The 19,726-nt window shown below is 37.5% G+C and overlaps 1 protein-coding gene across 5 annotated transcripts in view; it reads left to right on the top strand.

The window, feature by feature from the left end:
- Positions 1-476: 476 nt before the first annotated feature.
- NIPBL (NIPBL cohesin loading factor) overlaps positions 477-19,726 on the top strand; it is a 232,471-nt gene continuing 213,221 nt past the window's right edge. For 4 of the 5 annotated variants that reach the window (XM_020795685.3, XM_072992835.2, XM_020795681.3 and 1 more), the window contains exon 1: positions 8,753-9,229. The gene's annotated coding sequence lies outside the window, so the exon portion shown is untranslated. Of the gene's footprint in view, positions 603-2,921; positions 3,017-8,752; positions 9,230-19,726 lie in introns of those variants that run through there. The other variant, XM_020795682.3, reaches the window with a different exon arrangement.

Raw genomic sequence — 19,726 nt, 5'->3', positions numbered from 1 at the left:
TGATATTATGCAGAAACATGAAAAAATGCTTTCCAGGCACCTGAATGTATCAGGCATTAATGAACATTAGTGTCTTGGAACTGTATATATCAAATAAAAAACTGTGCACCTTTCTAATTTATGTCAGCCAACCAACTTAAGCTGATATTGTATTTATATCTTTAATCCTGTTATGTTAGCACTGTGTTACTGCAGTGTTATTTTCAAATTACTCCGAGAAACAGCATAACAGCAAAAAGAAACTTTACTGGACTATTCCATTTGCCAGAAAGGGAGGGAAGTCGATTTTTCTTATCAGTGAATTAACATATTTTTCTTCCTAAAATTTCAGAAGTGAATTCATAGTGCCCTTGTAAAAATTCAGATGTATCTATCTGTAAAATAAAATAATTAAATCTGAGGTAAAATTTTGAGGATAAGCAAGCCTTCTTTCTCAGACAAACACATTGGAACAGTCTAGAGCTGCACTGAGGAGAAGAAAGAGGAGGGAAATATTCAAAAAATCAAGACTGTATGCCAGAAAACATATAAGTAGCTAGACCTCAATTTTAGGAGACTTTAAAACATCTCTTAACTATTTTGAGGTGATGAAATATTGTAAGGTATGTTTGTGGCTTCATTTGAAAAAAATACAGTGGTTTTTTTTCTACTCATGAGATGCTTTCCCCTCATAATAAGATTAAAAGGGATAAATAGAACACGCTTCATTTTTGAATGCTGTTCCCTCCTTCGAGAGTTTTAAATTCAAAATAAGGCTCTGTTATACAGTAAATATAATTAATGAATATGCAGGCCACGGTTCCCCAGAATGCATTCCCTCTAAGAAATACAGAAAATCTAAACTTCTCTGTAATTAATAGTATTAGTAAGGACAAGTGCAAAGCAATTTCTCCATATATTTAGGTGTGATATGCTGTTGCCAAGTCAATTTTTCCTTAATTGATCCTTTGAAGTTGTACTCTGAAATGCTATGAAGCCGATCTATTTTAAAATGCATTACAGACCCTTTCTAATTTCTATAGGGTTTTAATGTCCTGGGATAGGAAGTCTGCTAGCTGTTTTCATGAGAGTAGACATGCTGTAGCTATTTTTAAAATCTGTATCATTTATATACTGCCCCATTGGTGTACGGCACTATTTTTTGGGTTTTAGATTAGTGAAATTCTAAGGAAATGCCTAGTAGTGCCTTAACTGAATCTTCTCTATGCAGTTCAATACATCTAGGCATTACAATATATAACACCAATGAATACTATTTTCCTGATTACAGTAGGATACAGTATTACCCTGTTTCCCCAAAAATAAGACAGAGTCTTATATTAATTTTTGCTCCAAAAATGCACTAGGGCTTATTTTCAGGGGATGTTTTTTTTCATGTACAACATTTATTCAAATAGTCATGTCATCTTCTTCTGGTTGCTGCACAATGGTGGAGGGTGGGTTTTCGCTTAACTAGGGCTTATTTTTGGGGTAGGGCTTATATTACAAGCATCCTGAAAAACCATACTGGGGCTTATTTTCAGGTTAGGTCTTATTTTCAGGGAAACAGTGTATACATCTCTGTCTAGAAGTAATATCTTGAGCTCATTACAGTTTACTGTTGAGTAAATGTGAATCAGATTGTAGCCTTTAGGGAAAAAATATGATATTTCTCTGTTACAGTAGTAACTTTTATTGCAGACTTAATTTGGTAGAAAAATCCCTAATTTATGAATGATTTATTGAAAATGGTAGATTAAACAGTGGGCAAATGACATTTTTGAAAAGACTATGCTGGTGAGGGACCATTAGGTGTATCAACCCTTTTCTCCATGCACTTGATATGATAAAATAAAACTTCTTTTATCTTCTACCCAAGCTGAAATGTTATGTTGGAGAAAAACTTTCCATCAGAATCCTTAGGTAAAGCCCATGGAACAGAGGACACAAGTCTCCCAAGTGGAGAAATCATATTTTAAATGCTCCCTCATTTAAGCAAGCAAGTGGAGGGTGACAGAGCTATCACTTTGCATCTGTTGTGCTCTATACAATCAGTAAACTAATTGTGCTAGAACTTTTCTCCCCAATAATGCTAATGTTCTATTTGGATTAAATACTTTGTTTTAAACAAGTGAGAATATTTGAACTGGCATTCCTCACCTCCCATCTGAAATGTGCTCTACTGTGTCATGATCCTATTTTTAAAAAAATTCTCCTGCATGTGTAGCATACATCGAATCATTGTAATACACAGATATATTTCAGTTTTATTGGTTGATAAACATTTGTACCAAATATATTTAAAATCCTTGATTGAGTGAAATTCCAAGAAATTGCCTTATCATCTTCCTAAATGTTACTTGCATTTTGATATCAGGAAAGTAGAAGCTGACCCTCACCCAACTAGGATTGTACATCCCAAACTGGCTTGGTGGCATGGTTTTGCATATATTATACATGCACATATGTAGAATGATGCAGTCACCAACTGGAGGTTGGCCATTCCCGACACCAAAAGATGATGCATCAATGGTCCATTGGTCCCCTCACCCCACCATCTGTCCTGCCTATAGTGTCTCCATCTGAATTAAAAGGCGAATGATGCAGGAAGTGGGTGGTGTTGCAGCAGCAGAGATGGAGAATAGAAAGTGACTATGTGGCATCATGAAAACATAAAATTTAAAAATGGACAAAGAACAGGAAAAAGCTATGTGTATGGTATTTCAATAATGAAAATGAGTTATACTGAAATAAAACAGGTGAAGGGCCAGTGTTTGGATTCCCCCCTTGTCCTTCACTAACATTTTTAATAAAACCAATTCTGTCTTAGTGTAAGATTAAGGGTTCTTTTATTAACTGATTATTAGCTAAGGAAACAGGAAATGCAGAAAAGGTAAGACAGTACTGTTCCATATGAAACATTTTAAAATATTCTATTGCAGACAATATTTAAAATCATTTCATGGTGCATCAGTTTTGTGGAAGAGTAAAGAATCGCAAAATATGAAAAAAGAGAACATAGAGGAAGGAAGAAAAGGTAAGAAAACATGTATACATTTTTGCAAAAGCAGCTTTATGTAATTAAAGGACTGAAAGCAGATGAAGCAATGACTGTTTATAAATCATGTTATACATATTCAAATGTGCTTTCACAGTACAGTAATATGGAAAAGTCTGGATATAATCCTAAGGATGTACAAAAAAGTCACAAAATTAGATTGCAAAGGCAGGAAAATATACACGTAATCAATATTTAACTGATTTTATTTATGTAGTACTCTCAAATATCCTAATTTTATTGGCCAAAAACCAGTTGCTCACTGTGGTAAAATCATACTGGTGTAGGCCCATTAAATCAATGGATATTTAGTGAGTCAGCTGCTCTGTAAGTTACATTGATTCAGATATGCCTACTTTGTGATTTACTATGCTACAGTAGTGTTAATTTACTATGCTAAGCAACAGGATTTTGGTGGTCAAATCAGTTGGATGTGTTAAAACAGGAAGAAGGGTAGCATCATCTTTAGATATTTCTGACAGGAGTGGATATACACAACAAATAATACCATGTCCCGTTGAAAGAGAAACAATTTTGGTGATTTGCAACACAGTACTACAACACAGATATTCTTTGATGGAAATACACAGTGAGTGGATAACAAGCCAGCATAACTGTGTTGAGTCACTTTAGGAGACAGTTCAGTTAGACCATTTATATCCAACTATATGAGTTTAGAATAATACTGAATTATAATTTCAGTGAAGTCCATGGAACTATATATGCTTATGTAATTTTGTTCTGAACTGAATTGTGTGTAAGGTTTCTACTTCATTCTTAACAATTATTTCTGGAAAATGTTAGCAATGAATAACAGGGATAAATGTAATTCCAAATGACAACAGAGAATGGGCCATGGGAAGAACTGGCTTTTTTTAAAAAAAAAGTTTAATGAAGGGTATTCTCAAAGGGGTTTTCCTTAAAGTTTTTTTTTCTTCTAAAAATATTTTTAAAGAAAAACACACCTTTTCAGTGTGGTAGATGCTTAGGTTTGGATTGCTACTTTCCCCTTTTCTAGTCTTTCTGCCTTCAGAAATCTTAGTATGAACTATAACTGAAGAAATATACAGTATGTAAGATCTTTAGTAGTATTAAACCAGTAAACTTGTTTTAGAATGGTAGTTTAAGTGACTGACAGTGCTCAGATTGTTGGTCGGTAATTTATTAGGATGGAATGGGGATTCAAGATTGTCGTTTCGTTAAATGATGTGAATAGGTGGTGTTTAGAATGGTAAAATATTTAATAAGTAAGATGAATAGTTAATTTACTATTTATTTGTAATGTGATGGATTTTCTAAAATATATTGTAAAAAAAGAGAAAAAATGTAAAATTAAAAAAAAGACAGTGCACTGTTGTCTTCATAGAGATTTAACTTTAAAAGAAAAATTGACACTTTTCCCCATGGAAAGGGAAATTTTTTTTCAAGGAGGCAAGTATATTACCATGTCGCAATAAAAGCAGTGTGTGGAGAGTATAGCCAATCCGGAGTTTCTGATCCGCCTACAGAAACCTCCATGAAAATAGGCCATAAAATGTGAGTCTGGGGGCATGTGGGGGACAGTCTTTGCTGCCATTAGTGAAACTAGTCCACTAGTTTAAAAGGTAATCAGAGGTACCAGTATCTCACCTTTAATTTGGCATATTTAAATTCCTACGCATTTAAACATGGAGAGCTGAATTAGGAAGGAAAACAAAAATTGTGATGTTGAGAATAAGCAGATACCGTAGTCCTTTTTACCATCTCATTTAGGAATTTCCTGTTAGTCTTTAAGATCCTACATGTCTGAGGAACTAGACTTGTCCATGAAAGCTCACAATAAGATATAGCAGTTAGTCTTTAACAATTTGCTCTTGTTTTTTCTTTTGCTTTTACCCAATATGATAGCACAGACTAACATGGTAGTCTTCTAAGAGATGCTACAAGACTCTTTGTTTTACTTTAATTGTTACATTTGCACATGAATACTGTACTTAGGATACCAGTTTTATAAAGTGTAAGGCTCTTTTTGTGTTTCTGGTGAGGTAATTTCAGATGTTATGGTGAGTGGCTTAGCAAGGCTATTTAATGAATTTCAGACACGTGTGGATTTGAAACTGAATCTTCTCTATGCAGTTCAATACATCTAGGCATTACAATATATAACACCAATGAATACATTTTTACTTTTTGCACCTACCCATTTTATACTGTTAGTATGACTAGTATACATTTGAAAGTAATAACCATTTCAACAGAAAAAGAAATTCTGACTGCTACTGATAACTGATGGCATTCTAGTAGCTGTAGGTAATCAGCTATATTATTTTAAAAATAGTACTCACAATGCATTAGGAAAAGAGCTTTGTAAATAAATTACAGAGATAGAACACTCCTTAAATAAAGAATGTGCACCGTGCATTTATACATGTAAGAATGATTCTATCCTTTACAATTCAGCCATTCCCAAACCTTTTTTTGCCATTCAGCCATAAACACTATTAGAAAGAAGTACAGATCAAAACAGGATTGTATAAGTTGCATAATGAACCTTATAAGGTGGTATATGAAGAAATGTTTCCAGTCTGTGTCTCCCTTCAAATATGCCAGGGGGGCATATGGCCTCCGTTGAGAATGGCTGCTTTACACAATACCATATTGGGGGGAAAACGTATTTTATTAGTTATCGATATCATTTTCAAACTGTAGTTTCAGGTGTATGAAAATGGTATTACATTCATTTTTCTAAGATTTTCTAAAAGTATTTCAGATATTTTCTGTGTTTTTTCCACAGGAGGGCACAATTTGGCTCTTTACATTTATACATAGCTTGAAAACTCTGTACTAAAAAGTTTCCTTTACAAAGCCCAAGTATTTGTGAATCAGTTTTTCCTTTCATGAAATTAAAATACATAACAGCAGTATACAGTATTATGAAAAGTACCAATTCTTGGTAAACACAGAAAAAAATGAAACACATTTAAATAAGGATGTGTTATATAATATTTTTGAAACTATGTTTTAAAAGTTGATATTTGTACTACTGAAGACTGATATTTAAAATGATATCAGGAGTTTTTATACAATATCAATAAGCATTTGGATAAAAAATTATAATAAACGTAGATAGGGCTTCTACCACATTATGACTTAATGCTATAAATGAAATCTACAAATGAAATACACTGTATGAATAAATTTTCAAACGTTCTGCAGTGTGCTTTAAACTCTAGTATTTCTATTTTTATTTGCCTAATTGTTTCCCATGACATAAACATTATGTACAAAAACTGGTCTATAAGAATTTTACATATGACAAGAATTCACCAATATATTTTTACTTTTATCATGCCATAAATTATAAACCAGTCAAACATTTGATAACACTTTTATGTAGTGGTGAGGTATGTGTCCTCTAAGTTTCAGTTCAAGAGCTACCTGCTTAATAACTACTTCCACTTACTTGGTAACAAGAACTTGTGATGAATTTCCAGGAATACTAAGAGAACAATTTTAAAAATAACCTAATTTTGTGGGAGCCAGTGTGGTATAATGGATAGTTTTGGACTGGGACTCAGGAGACATGGGTTCAAATTTTTGCTCAGCCTTGGACATTTATTGGAAATAGTGGCAACGGACTGCTTGAACATCTCACATAACCTGAAAAACCCTATTAGGGTTGCTGTACTTTGGAAGTGACTTGATTGCACATAACAAATGCCTAATTATACATTTTCCAATATTGAAACTGGATTTGTGGTACAAATATACCGTATTTTTCGCACCATAAGACGCACTTTTCCCCCACAAAACAGGGGGGTGGAAAGTCTGTGCGTCTTGTGGAGCGAAGAAAACAGATTATATTTTCCTGTTTTCTTCTCCTAAAAAAATAGTGCGTCTTATGGAAAGGAGCGTCTTATGGAGCGAAAAATACGGGTAAGTGAAACATTTTGTTCTCAATCCAACCATGTCATAACTGTTCTACTAAAAAACAATACTGTAGTTTCAACTCAAATCCCAACATGTTCTATGGAACATGCTATCCAATCTTATATTTTACCAAGAAGCAACTCTTACTCTGAATGAGATTTATTCCTAGGTAAACATGTATGTATTGTAGGATCCACCAGGACTAAATGAAGATGGATTGAAGTATTTAAATCAGGCAATCCTCTGTACCAGTTGCTATTCAAGGACCTGAAGAACAGAACTCTTCAAGCAACCAGATCTGAATAGTCATATTATGTACCTACAAATTATTTTTTCATGCACATGGCTATTTGGCATAATTGTGAACAGAACAGTCCATGTGAATGAGGTTTTTCAAATTAAGGCCACAATATCCAACTTCTGGCTCATTCTAAACATCATGAAGAATTGATTCCAATGCAACATCTGTCTTTAAAAATTATCACCTGAGTTATAATTTGAGGATGAAAAACAATGTTCCACAATTCTTCAGGCCTATTAAAATAACACATTGGGATAGTTTGGTTTAACAACAGGATATGAAGTGCTTAATAGAAGAATAAAAGAAAGTTATCTGAATTGCACTTTACTACTGCTTAGTGGAAGGACACACAATCTATCCGAGGAGACTCAGCTTTCTTCAAACTCCTACTACCCTTAACTGGACTATTTTTGGGGGACTCTCTGAACCACCTACCAATTTTCCATTGGTGGAGCATTCTCCGACATCACAGATCCCACCTCTCTTTCATTATCTTACAAAATACCATTTGGATGGACCATCCATGCCCTTGTGGAAATCAGTCAACTCAGAATTTTCAGTATCAGGAGCTTCATATCCTATCACATTCTCGTGATCTGGACCACTGCCTTATAAAAACAAAAGCAAGCACCAAAATGGCATTAAAAAAAGAAAGAAAACCAGATGCTACTAGGATCAGTTTTTAAAATATCTCCCAAGAATGAAAGAATGAGACAAATATTTTTCTTTTTTTCCTTCTGAAAAACCATTTTCTCTTTTGCCTGGAAGTCCGCCCCCTACCCCCCCCCCGCAATCTTCTTAAGTTCGGTTACGAAAAAAACAAAAACAAAAAACAAAAACAAAACCAGAATTGTTTTACAGCAGAAAATATTTTTACAAAATTATTTCGGTTCCGGTCCTCTCACTTTGACAGTTCGAAGGATTCCTCTTCCTTATGTCAGGCCTCATCCTTAAACCCCAGCTGTCTTTACACACATAAGAAAGAGGATTAGAAACAAAAACTAAAAATCCCACAGAAAAGGAGCCTTGAAGCGGATGTTCTGTACGGAGACGACGCGACATCCGACCATCAGCTGTACTACGAGGAGGCATATTGAAGACGAAGAAATCACTCCCGCTGCCCTCCGTGCGCGCATTTCTCGGCGGGGAAGGAGGCGAAGAACGCAGACGGCCGCCGCGGCAGCGGCGAGAAGGGGGAGGTTGTTGGTGTTTGGCGCCGGTGGAGGGAGTCATTCCTACCGCTGCACTTCCGGTCGGCATTTTGTTCCGAGAAGCAGCGAGAGCGGCACTCACAATTCACGCAGGCTCCTATTTTTCCTCCCTCCCCCCCTTTCCTCCCGCCCCGGTACCGACTCACCGTGGCCCAAGCGATCCCTACCCGGCCCCGCCCCGCCCGCGTCCACAGAGGGTGAGCAGCCGGCGGAGGCGGCGCTGGTGGTGACGGCGGCGGAAGAGAAGGGACGAGCCGCGGTCGAGGAGATTCCCCCCTCCCCTCCCGCTCGCTCGCTCTTTTCCTTCCTCCCTCCCTGCTTTCCCTCCCGGGGTTGGTCGGTCCGTGCGTGAGGTGTTTATCGAATCCGGTTCGGCCCGGCCTATGTGGATGTTGGTGTGAATTAGGCTCGGTGGGAGGACGACGGCAAGGAGGCGAAGGAAAAAGAAGAAAAAGAGGAGGAGGAGGAAGAAGAGGACGGCGGCGGCGGCGGCGGCGGCGGCGACGACGACGACTTGAGGGATTCGCTTCGGCCGCTTTCCCCCCTCCCCGGCTCTACATGTTCGCTGCACTGAGGAGGAGACGGAAGAGGAGCCAGCCCCCCTCCCGGCCCGGATTATTGTTGTTATATTATTTCCCCTCCTCCTCCTCCTCCTCCCGTTCCGCGGCGGCCCAGCGGCGGATCCTTTGAGGAGGGAGGGGGGCGGATTTTTTTTCTCTCTTTCCCCTCCCCGCCTGCTTTTCGGTTGGATTCAGACGGCGTTTTGCTCAGGTAAAAATCTCCCACCCCGTCTCAGGGGTTCGTCCCCTCAGCAGAAGGGAAACAGCGAGTTGGGCCTCCTCTCAGGCTGGGAGGCCCTGTCGGGAAGCAGAGCGGGGATTAGCCTTTTCGGCCGGTGTGGGAAAAGGCGGGGGGGGAGATAATGAGTGGCAGCCGGGGGTGTTTCACGTTTCTCTCCGCCTCCTCCTCTTGGGGCTTGGATGAGAATGGTTTTTGCTGAGCTGCTGGAGAAGCCCAGGCCCGGAGGAGGGCGCAGGCCCAGCGGCCAGCGCTTTCACTCAAGCTCGGGGATTAGAGAGGCGAAGTGGCTTCTCTGTGACAGGCCTCAGCGCCCGAGAGCGAGAGTGGGAGGAGGAAACAATACAGTTAAACAGCGACTGAGCACCGAACCTATGCCATATTTACAACTTCACCGGAGGTGGGGCCGAGGAAAGAAAAGGTCCCGGACAAATCGGGGAAAAGAGGAAGGAGAGAGGCACTGACACGCGCTCTGTGTGTACCATCAGCAACAACTGCATCATCTGTTTATTGTTGCACACTCTCGCCTTGTAGGTAGTTTGAAAGATTAATATCGCAAGTTGTACGAGTACATACATATTTTGTTGATTAAGAAACAAACTGGTTCTAACTGAATAATTCACAGAATTGAAACACCTGTCCAAGTCAAAATGTAAACGAGCTGCAGTGTGCCACAGCTATTCCTCTTTCTTGGTCTGTGTACCTAGAAAGATACATAGTAAATGATTATGGTGTACGGAGGCGGGGAATACTTAGTAACAGCAGATACACAGTTAAAGGATGGGTCATTCATGTAGTTTTGTCTTTTAGGGGCCAAAGGTTAATCTGGAATCTCATGGTAAATTGTGGTAATTAAGACTACAATCCTAACTATACTTATGTGAGGGTAAATCCTGTTGGTGTCAGTTGTGAATACTTGCAAGTAGCCATGGCTAAAACAGGGCTGAAAATGGAATAGGATTGTCAAACTTTGACTTTGTCATAGCATGTGCTGTCAAGTTGTATCTGATTTATGGCCAGGCTAGTATGATTTTTAAGATATGTAAGATATTTAAGGAGTGGTTTTACTATTATTGTCTCCCAGTGAATCTCTGCGACCAGTCAGGGATTTGAAGCTGGGTCTCTATTAAGTCTTCCCACAGCACTCTATCCACTACATCACACTGGCTGTTAGAATTACGAAGTTCCCTTAATCAGAGAGATTTTTTTCACAGCTCTTGATGTTGTTTGTATTCATGTTGTTCATGTACTGGGTATCACTGTAAATCAGATGTCTGAATGTTAACCAGTCATCTTGTTGCGTTATTAAGTCATAGCAACTCTAGTATTTTCGGGGGTAAAGTAGAATATTGTAGAAGTAGAAGCTGAATGAAATATCTGAAAAGATTATTGTTGGCTGTTTTCTTAAACTACACACCTGGGAGGAAGCCTCGTTGAAACAGTGGGATTGATTTCTGAGTACATGATTTTAGTATCTATAGGTCAAATTGTTTCATATAACTGTGTTGAAATTTGTTTTTCATTTGGTTTGGTAGCTATTTTTAAAAACAATTCCTTGCCCAGTGAAGTCTTCCGATGTGCTTTCATGATGACATTGTAGATACTTTAGCTGTTACAGAAACTAGCTTCTGTTTAGTACTTCTCATTGACAAAGTTGCTCATTTTGTTGTTTGGAAATTACTGTCGTGCTGTTATCACCTGATATATGTTTAAAAGAGGAAAGTTAATAGAGCTGCCATATAGGAAGTATATTTCTAATGCTGTTAAACGCTCCAGTCGTCAACAGTGTGCCTGTGACTTGTATTGGTCAGATAGCAGTTTGAATTTTAAAAAGCCTGAAGATCCTGCTGAGCCCCAAACCCGGCCTCCTTCCCTCCCACTAATCTGCCATTCCTGTCTTTGTGCTGCCTGGGCCTGTTAGACACTGCTTGCAACAGGGCCTCAGGCCTATATGCATGGGAGAGGAACCATTTTCAGTTTGAAAAAACAGCTTTTATTTCTGAACTTTATGATTTACAGAATGAACCATGAGTTGTTTTAATTCTGCCTGTGTATCCACAATTAAATCTTTGTTTTTGTTTGGGCAGAGGAGTATATGGAGGCTAGGTCTAGTGTACAGAAAAGAAAGGGCGGTACAAAGTAGTTGTAGTGGGGTGTTAGTCATTAGCAGAGAGTGATACTAGATTTGATAATCTTTTGTCACTTCACTTACATATGTGCAGTTTGCTGAAAGTGCAAAGAGATTTATGCTTGTGTATGGTGTCCACAACAAGTTATTTACTTAATTTGCTTATTTGATTATGAAGTAATTTCTTAGAGGTACACATACTCTGGTCTGTCCCCTTCTACTTCAAGTTAATATGTTTGAATTTGAGTTATACACTGTGTATGGAAACTTCAACACTACATGTACAAGTTCTGTTTTGAAGCTTTGCCTAAATGTATATTTCTGATTTTAACCATTTGACAGCAAGATGGTATGTTTTAATGCTACTTTATAGCACTGTATTAGTGATAACATTTTTATTTATGAAGCCATAGAGGGAAAATAGTACAGATATCTAGAAGTGTTAAACAATATTTTGTTAAGTACATGCAATTAGTATTCTTTATACAATGAGGAAATTTTTTTCTGTTTATGTTTGGTGATGCACAACTTTCTTTTTCTGCCCTTTGATTATGGCATGGTATTTTTGCAAAGGAAGTATTGTGTAATGGAAAGTATATTAAGGAATAAACTGCTGTTTCATTTTTCAATCCCAGTTACTCTTAGACTGAATCTAATTGAGTCCCTTTAAAGTGAAAGGGAAAATAGTTCAAAGAGTGGTAGGCCAGATTTTACTTATGCAAACCTTACATTTTAGATGGAAGGAAGGAGTATTTTTCCCAATTTTTGGTATATGTTTCGGAAGAGTGAAAGTCTTTGTGCAAACAAAATGAGTAGAAATACATTTTAAATACATTTTATGGTGAAACCTGAAATTATCTTAAATATACAGTACTGTAACTACATTTTAGGCATCTACTGAGCAAAGCCTCTCAGTCTTGAATTGTTTCGACTCAAGAAAACAGTTTACAAATTGTTACAGACCTTAATTCTAGCATTGGAGCTACAAATGGTGATGCTTATTAAATGTCCATACCCTCTTGCACCGTATTTATTTTAGTAAAGGAGCATACATTCTGACTGCATGGATTAAGTGTGTAAATCAGTGCCTTGTATACAATCAATTTAGGTCAAGGACAATGCCCCTTTCTCATATCTGGTGCCTAGGACAATGCACCTCTGATCCAGAATGAGCACACAAGATGTGTCCATTCACATCTTGTATGCAGTAAAAGTATGACAAAATTGTTGCTGAGTAAGTTAAAGAACATACTGTGAATGGGACAAATGAATTAAAAAATGTAGATTAATATTTGAGAGATCAGTAATTGAATGCAAGTAGTAATATATCATTTTGCAGAAATATTCATGTTTATCTACTTTATGTTCTGATCTCTTTTAAAGCTTCTGGAAGATGAATGTTAGTACCTCAGGAAGAAAGAGGTTTTCACATTTGTTATACCCTGAGAATGCTAGGGCTTATGCCAAATTAATGATTCTTCTAAATACTTTTTAGGTTGTGATCTTAAGCATGATTTTTAGAAAATAGGTTCCATTAAAATTAATGGGGTGTTGTTCACTGCCATGTGTTCAGGTCAAGATTGGTGACTTCCATTCTAGGGCATTTGTGTACATATATGCTATGTACTGTATGTGTAGGTGTGTACACACTTCTGTATAACATGTGGACTGGGCTTACAAATCTCATGTGCCTTAGACCTTGATTTCTATCTTACGCTTATAGTTGGTATATAATCTGTTAACTCCTGCTTGGATGTAAATGTCAGTGATGTTGAAATTTATAATTTATTGTAGTTCTTTATACCTTTCTGTGTAAATCTATCACTTAAAATATATTTACAGTACACTACTTTGAAAACATTATGCATTTAATCAGCCATAACAGTTGTTAAAAAGTTGCTTGTGTTCAATAAAATTAAAAACTAGCTTGCATGCCAACATATTAATACGTTAGTCATGTATTGCTCGCTAACTACTTGAAAAACAAAATGAAAACAAAAGACAAAACAAATAAAATCACAAATTATTTTCTGGTTTACAAAGCTTCTCTAACCACTCCTGCCGTCAGCAATTTTATTAAAATTCCTATTTTAAATCTTGATGTATTTGATACATTATCCACCCAGATTTCTAACTGATTGCTCACATCTCTATTGGATTACTGTGAAAATTTAAATTAATTAGTTAAAATATGTTTGTTACAGATGATATTGTCTTCTTAATACATCACTATTAAGCCCAAGGCTGTGGTCAGTCTTCCTTGGAAACAAGCCCCAGGACATATGGGTGACATTTAGTGGATTGTATTGTGAAGTTTGTAAAGTATTAAAGAGTAGGACTGTCTTGGAATAAAAGGATTATTCGCTATTTCTGTGAGATCAGTGTATATTACATTTTTCATTCAGCACAGACCAGGGCTCATTCTTTGAGTGTTAGCGTGAATAGCCTAACAGAAGGGTTGGGTTGAGGAAGTTACAGATGGTATTTTTTTCTAGTAAACTGGTGTGCCACTTAGATATCTTTTGGGGTAGCTTCCACCAGGGTAGTAGAAAATTCCATTTATGGTGTATTTACTTGCCAGAACTGTTTTACACTTGGCTAAGACATATGTGGGAGTATAAATTATAGACTAGCTATTTGCAAGCCTGGTCACCTAGAATGAGTAGTAGTTGGCTCTAGGTGTGCTTATGTGTGGTTAATTGATGCTGCTGACTGTGCAAATAACTCAAGGGAATTCAGTCTGTATGGGCTAATTTTAAACTCTCTGTCTTGCCTCAAGAGTTACTAGGAGAAATCTTTAAAGTGAAAAAAAGAGAAAGATTTGTCCTTGTAACTTACAATGGTTCTGCTGGACCTCTCAGTGGCTTTCTATATCATCAATCATGGTAGCATTCTGGACTGTCTCTGTGGGATGGGACTTGAAGGCACTATTTTCCTGGAGGGGAGAACTCAAGAATGTGGTGCTGGTGTATTCCTGTTTGACATACTGGCTGTTCACCTATCGATTCTGTCAGGGTTCTGTTTTATCCTCTGTGCTATTTAGCCTCTAAATTAAACCACTGGGAGTTGTTGTCTGGAGTTTTGGGATTTGGTGTCACCAGTAGGCAGATGACAGATGACACCCAACTTTATCTCTCCTTTCTTTGTAAATCCAGGAACACTGTTGCAGCTCTAGATCAGTGTCTGGTGTCAGTAATGGACTGGATGAGGATGAATAAAGTGGAACTTAATCTAAGCAAGCCAGATGTGCTCCTGGTCAGTTGAAAGGCAGAGCAAGAAATAGGGATTCAGCCTGTGCTGGATGGGGTTATAGTCTTTCTGAAAACACAGGTGTGCAGCTTGGGTGTACTCATGGATTCATTTCTGAGCTTGGATGCCCAGGTTTTTGCAGTGGCCAGGAATGCCTTTGCATAGTTAAAACTAGTGTGTCAGCTGTGCCTGTTACTGGATAAATCTGATCTGGACATTGTGACACCTGCTTTGGTTACATTCCATTACTGTAATGCACTCTATGTGGGGCTGCCTTTGGAAAATGTTTGGAAATTTCAGTGGGTCCAAAATGTTATAGCTAGGTTAACTGTTACACGGATCACCCCCCCCCCAAGGTTACAGCAGCTCCACTGGCTTCTGATCTGTTTCTGAGCACAATTCAAAGTATATGTCTTAACTTATAAAGCCTTAAACAGCTTGGTTCCAAGCTTTCTCGGGGACTGCATCTCCCTTTGTGAGCCAGTCTCTGTGTTAAGATCATCAGAGGAGGCCTTTCTCTCAATCTCACAACCCTCACAGATACACTTGGTGGAAACATAGGAGGGGACTTTCCCTGTCACTGCTGCTAGATTCTGGAACTCCCTCCCACAGGAAGCCAGGCTGGCCCCGTCTTTGCTGTTCTTTTGCAAGTAGACAAAGACCTTTCTCTTCCGGCAGGTTTCCTCTTAGTGACTGTCAGTCTGAAAGGTTTTTTTAATGGATTGATGTACTTTGTAGCTTTTAAATATGTTTTTAGTATTGATTTTATTCACAATTTTTCATGGTATTTGTGTAATTATTCTAAAATATTTTATAGTTACTGTTTTTATCTTTTAAATATTGTCTTTTTAATGATGTAAGGTGCCTTGGGTCCTTTTTGAGGAGCAAGGTGGAGTAAAGTATTTCAAATAAATAAAATCAATAAAATAGTAGCATCTCATTCAAGAATCTTGCTGTGTTTTAATTCTTCTCTGAGCCATATTCTTTTGTCTTTCCTCGAAGATAAACCACAATGTGGTGCATTGGGGAATGCCAGCCAAGGAACTGCACGTTACATATCTGTCAGCTAGTGGTACAAAGAAGGAACACACAGGCAACACAAGGAGAACTCTGTACCACTAGCTGAGAGATATGTAATGTGGAGTTCCTTCTGACTTCTGTGTCTTTTGGCCACCTTGAAGACATAGTGAAAGTGCTTAAAATTGTGTCTTTAGTATTGTGCCTTCAACACACAGCAGGGCTTTGAAGCAACAGTCTTGTACTGGAAGTACTCACCAAGTAAAAGACGCGTGTCTTGTGATTTTTTCTTTTAACAGTGTAAAAAAACCTGCTGGAAATTAAAAATAAAACATGCAGAACTCCTCTTGCATTCTTATGCATCTGTACTGAATAGGAGGGGTGAAGGGGAATGATTTCTTGGTAGCAGTAGAGGTGGTATTGGATGAGAGTATCACTGAGACATGCATCATTTGTTAACACTCCTGTTTACTATGTGAAGCTATTGGAAATGTTTTTGTGTGGTGATGTTGGTAACATGAGCAATGGATGAAATCCCAGCACAGTGTGGGAATTGGATGTGGTGTGCAGTTTTTACTCGGAAGTTGAATCTTTGTTTTTTTATTTGGTTGCAGTTTGGGTTGATCCCAGTTCATGTTCTCGCTCTCTGAGAAGGGTTTTTAAATAGATTGTTGTGCCTTGTTCCTTTAAAATGTATTTTTTGTATATATTTTATTTACTGGTTTTTAGTGTTTGGTAGCTTTCTGCTTTTATTTTTAATGTTGTCTTTTAATGATTTAAACTGACTTGGATACTTTTTAAGGAGAAAGATGGGATAAAAAAGATGGAATAAAAATAAATTAGGTGTAGTTCAGCTGCTGGTTGTTATTCGATAACTTCTTTCTACTTTTGTGTACTCTATTCAAAATGTTTCATATACAGTAGGTGCATGCCATATGTACTTAGGTTTGCAGAGGTACTGTATTCAATACTGAAGAAAGTAAACTTTTTAAAAGTGCTAATTGAGATCCAAAAGGCTACCATATCCTTTTTGAGGAGCTTCTTCTAGTTTTTCTCATTGGGTTACCAAATATATTGCTCTAATAAGGGTAATTTTGAAGTTCCATGTCTTAGTTCAGTGGAATAATTTAAATTTTTGTGTGCAGAGAATAACTTGAACATATGCATGATATCTTCAGATCAGTTATTTTCTTGTGTGGACATGTGATATTACCCAGAATTCCTGTATGAATGGTTGTAGCTGCTCTTTCTTTTAATAATTATGTACTGTGATCAGCAAACTGAATTTTAAGTGACTGACCAAAGTCCTGTTAGTTACATCTGATGGCATAATACAGTTATAGTAAATTGCATTGTTGGGTTAGGAAAGTAGCATAAACATTTGTTGTTGCCTCCTGAGTTAGAGTAAAATTTTGTGTAATTTGATGGGACCTCCGAGTACTCTTGCAAAAAACAATGCTTATTCCCTTTTTCCCTTTTCCCAGTCTGCATTTTAGAACTCTATTAACCGGCAGAGTTGACTAAGTTGGAAGCCTTTTGAGTAGCCCATTTTACATGTCTGATGTTCACATGCAGCTCCTTGTTCTGATTCAGTGTATCAATCCGTTTTACTAATAATTATTTATTTCTACTGCATATCTTCTGGGTCTCAAGCAGAGGTCTTCAGCATCTGCCACTCAACCCTGATAGTTTTATGAGATTGGTAATTGAACCTGGGAGTTTACATGTGCAATTCATGTGTTCTGTTGCTGAGCTGTGGCTCCTCTCTTTAAAAATGTATTAAAATAGCTCATATATTATCTTAGTAAGCCTTGCAACAAACTGGCCAGTCAGGTTATATCTTAAGTTCATGGCAGAAAATAAATTTGAATCTGGAGTGATGGCAGTAATACTCTTGGAACCATAGCAAAGACAAACCAGAATAGTGGCTGATAACTCAATAGGTAAAGTCCATTGGACTATAAAGGCAAAATTGGAAGTGTCATTGTTATTGATATTTCTATTGTTTCTTTTGTATAAAAGCTCTGAGCCTGTGTGCAGATGATTTGAAGCATGAAGACAGGGGTACTGGACTTAGTCAGAGTTATAGATAATAGTTTATGTGTGTTGAAGGGGCTGTTACAGTAGCCTATATACCGCAAACCAATCAGTGCATTCTAGTTCTTAATATGAGTGTTCTGGAAGAACTAGGAAGTTATTTGGGTGGTGCTTAATGATAGCCCTACACATTTCAATTTTTCTTGCTTTTCACATCTGTTTTATAGGAAACCTTAAAGAGTACATTTGCATTCTCTTGAACTATTCTTGTGCAGCACCATTTTTTGAAAATCGCAGTAGTACAATTTTCCCATGTCATTGTCCATGTTTCTTTATTATCAGAGAACCCCAGAGTATGAAGTGTTGATCTAAATCAGTAGTTCCCAGCCTTGGGTCCACAAATGTCCTTGGATTACAACTCCCAGAAATCCTGGTCACCATAGCTAGAGATGAAGGCTTCTTAAGTCCAAGAATATCTGGGGACTCAAGGTTGTGAACCACTGATCTAACTGAATAGTTCATCAGAGGCAGTACACTTCTGAATACCTATTGGGTAAGGACACTAACTACTATTCTACTGTGTCCTGCTCATGGGCTTTTTCGAATGACTCTTTGATGGAATTCCTGCATGGTAGCGGGTTGGACTCCATGGCCCCTGTGGTCTCTTCCAACTCTGTGATTCCGTGATTCTATGACTCATAATTAGATGTCATTAGAACATTTGGGGAGTGGAACACTGAATTTAGTAGGCCTCTGATCAGATGCAATAGGCAAGTGAACAAACAGGAAGTATTTTGCTTTTTGTTTCCCTTTGAATTATTCTTGAAGTACTACTATTGTTTTTTTTTAACTTGTGAAAGAGTCAGTAATATTTTAAATATTGGATATATTCATTTCTTCCACTTACAGTTTTCAGAAGGCAAATCACAGTGTAGTTTGGACAACATGCAAAATTGCAGTTAACATAAAAGAGAAGCATATGCTCTTTTCTTCACAGTTTTTCTGGATTGGGAGGGTTTGCAAATATGAATTTGGGTTTGGGGTTCATTCTGAAATACTGACTATAAAAAACCTTATGCAGAGAGTGATCATTTATGTTATTCTTGGATAATCTCTCCCCTATCCTCAAAAATACCTGCTATAAGCAGGTATTTATATAAGTTCTGTTAACTCTTTTATTTTTTAATAAAATATTGTTAGTTGTTGTTAGTTCTATTCAATTGAGTGGTGCGTGGAGGTTGTTATAAGGGCCTGAGTAAAGAGACAAATGTACATATATGTAAGACCAGCTAAAGGTTGGTGACAGCGAAAAAGGAAGAGAGAAATTAAGTGAAGATTATAAAATAAAACATTTTTATTCCTGTGTTGATTTAAGAGACCATTACCTCAGTAGTCAGGTGACAAGACAAAGGGAGGTTTGACATCTGTGTCAGAGAGAAGGGATTATTTAACGGGCCTCTACTGAAGCTCTGTCTTAAAATAGCAGGAGCCCTTACATTTGTGGAGAGGACACTCATGATCCATCTTTTTTAAGTGAACAGTCATGGTGACTGAGTTTAAGTGCTACTTCTTCGCAAAGTATCCAAGAATGTTTGTGCTTCATAACTATGTTTGTGGCAGATTATTTAGTTCAAGCTTTGAGTAGAGTTAGGTGTTACTGTACAGAGTTGTATGTTTTGCATGTTCAGGTTCTTTTGTGCATTTAACTACCAAATGTGATTTCTTCTGGGTGTGCGAGATCAATTTCTTTTGTGTGAAACTTGGACAAAATATTTAAAGGTGTGTTCTTGATCCTTGGCCATCTTGTCTTTTGTCAAGCAAGAAGTTACTGAAAAGGTTAGCCTGGGAGGTTGTCAATGTCTCAGGGACACTAGATGATTATAACAACTGTTTACTACAAATACTTTCCTCTTTCCCTTTGTTATCACACCCCTACTTTGGAATATTGGTGAAATAGATACTTCCAAAATCACTGGAAGATGAACAACATCTAGTTCAACAGGTGAATATTTGAAGGATATTGGTGTCTTACGTTGGGC

The sequence above is a fragment of the Pogona vitticeps genome, chromosome 2, assembly GCF_051106095.1.
Source record: "Pogona vitticeps strain Pit_001003342236 chromosome 2, PviZW2.1, whole genome shotgun sequence".
Lineage (NCBI taxonomy): Eukaryota > Metazoa > Chordata > Lepidosauria > Squamata > Agamidae > Pogona > Pogona vitticeps.
The sequence above is the reverse complement of the archived record's forward strand: the minus strand, read 5'-3'. Positions and strand labels throughout refer to the sequence as shown.